This window comes from Propithecus coquereli, unplaced genomic scaffold (assembly GCF_000956105.1).
Source record: "Propithecus coquereli isolate 6110/MARCELLA unplaced genomic scaffold, Pcoq_1.0 Scaffold10, whole genome shotgun sequence".
NCBI classification, from domain to species: domain Eukaryota; kingdom Metazoa; phylum Chordata; class Mammalia; order Primates; family Indriidae; genus Propithecus; species Propithecus coquereli.
The window spans coordinates 1,796,969-1,798,975 of record NW_012133858.1 but is presented as its reverse complement, the minus strand read 5'-3'; the positions used below and the strand labels follow the sequence as shown (position 1 = coordinate 1,798,975).

The 2,007-nt window shown below is 33.3% G+C and overlaps 1 protein-coding gene across 1 annotated transcript in view; it reads left to right on the top strand.

Moving 5' to 3' along the window:
* Window positions 1–2,007, top strand: part of GSK3B (glycogen synthase kinase 3 beta) — a 262,122-nt gene that overhangs the window by 18,674 nt on the left and 241,441 nt on the right. The gene's annotated exons all lie outside the window — the stretch shown is intronic.

The window sequence follows — 2,007 nt, the reverse complement described above, 5'->3', positions numbered from 1 at the left end:
TGTCATAAATGAAATTGTTTACTTGATTTCTTTTTCAGCTTGGTTGTCATTTGTATGTAGAAATGATGTGGATTTTTATTTGTTGATTTTACATCCTGCAGCTTTACTGAATTCATTTATTAGATCTACAGTTTTTTGGTGGAGTCTTTGGGGTTTTCTACATATAGGAACATACTATCTACAAATAGAAGTCTTACTTTTTCTTTTCTGATTTGTGTACTTTTTATTTTTTTCCTGTCTAATCGTTCTTGATAGTAGTAGCAGTATTATGTTGAATAGAAGTGTTGAAAGTGGGCATCCTTGCCTTGTACCAGATTGTAGGGGAAAAGTTTTCAGTTTCTCCCCATTGATTATGATGTTAGCTGTGAGTTTTTCATAAATGGCCTTTATTTTGTTGAGGAACTTTCTATTCCTAAACTGTTAAGAGTTTTTAATCAAGAAAGGATGTACAGCTTTGTTGTATGCTTTTTCTGCATTAGTTGATATGATCATGTGGTTTTTGTCTTTCAGTCTGTTACTGTGATGTATCACTTTGATTGATTTGCATATGTTAAAAGCACTTTGTATGCCAGCAATAAATCCCACTTGATTGTGACATATGATCTTTTTGATGTGTTGTTGAATTTGATTTGCTATTATTTTAATGAGGACTGGTGCATCAGTGTTCATCAGAGATACTGGCATGTAGTTTTCTTGTGGTGTCTTTGTCTGGCTTAGGTATCTAGGTGATGCTGGCTTCATAAAATGTGTTAGGAAGTATTCCCTCCAGATTTATTTTTTGGAAGAGTTTAAGAAGTATTGCTATTAATTCTTTCAAAGTTTGGTAGAATTCATCTGTGAAGCCATCTGGTCCTGAGCTTTTCTTCGTTGAGGTTTTTAATTACTGCTTTAATCTTTTTGTTATTGGTCTGCTGAGGCTTTCTGTTTCTTCCTGATTCAGTTTTGGTAGGTTGTATTTTTCTAGGAATTTATCCATTTCCTCTTGGTTATCAAATTTGTTGGCATATAATTGTTCATAATAGTCCCTTATGGCCTTTTTTATTTCTGAGGCATCTGTTATAATGTCTCTAGTTTCATGTCTGATTTTATATATTTGTCTTTCCTTTTGTCTTAGACTAAGGGTTTGTTGATTTTATTTTTTAAAAAACCAACTCTTTGTTTTACCGTTTTTTCTATGGTTTTTCTGTTCTCTATTTTAAGCAATTTCTATTTTATTTAATTTTCACAGTCCTGTGAGGCACATGCAATTTATAAATGAGGAAACAGAGGCTTAGAGGGCCATATACAGCCAGCAAGATTCAAACCATACTTTGAATTTGTTGTCTTAACTGCTCCACTATATGGCCTTTATAATTGGAAAGGGAATAGGAAAATTACGTGAAATTGGATTGAAGTAAGGTTTTTTAGGGTAAGACTTAGGAACTTTTACTTTTTATAATGTTATTTACCAAGGAGAAAGTAATTGTCAGTCATATATAAGTAAAGTTTAAATTGTTTTCTTCTACGAAAATAAAAAATTTAAGAGCAAATACCTCGCTTTTAATATTGGTCAGGCTATCTATAAAACAGTGGCTATAAGAGATGGATAAAAAGTATACTTGAAATCCATATTGCAAAATCAGTTTTGAGCCAGAGTTCCTTAACTGAGGAAACTGAAGCTTAAAGAGGTTAGGTAACTTTTGCCAAGGTTTCGTAGCCAGCAGGTAGCAGAGCCTGGATTCCAACCCAGGTAATTTCATCTGGAGCTCTTATTCTTAACTACTTTGTCCTAAGAGTATGTGAATGTATAAAAGTGGAGCTTTGCTGCCTCTGGTGTCTTGAAGGCACCGTTTGAGCCCAGTTAACACAGTTAGTTTTGATTCAAGGCAATTAGAGAAGTGTTAACACTTCACCTGCTTCCATCCTTATTATTTCCTGTGATCACTGGTCTCAGTATTTTTTGTTGTTGCTTTGTATTATTTTTGCATAGTAAGATCCTCTGTGCTTAGTTGACATTTAATAAATGAT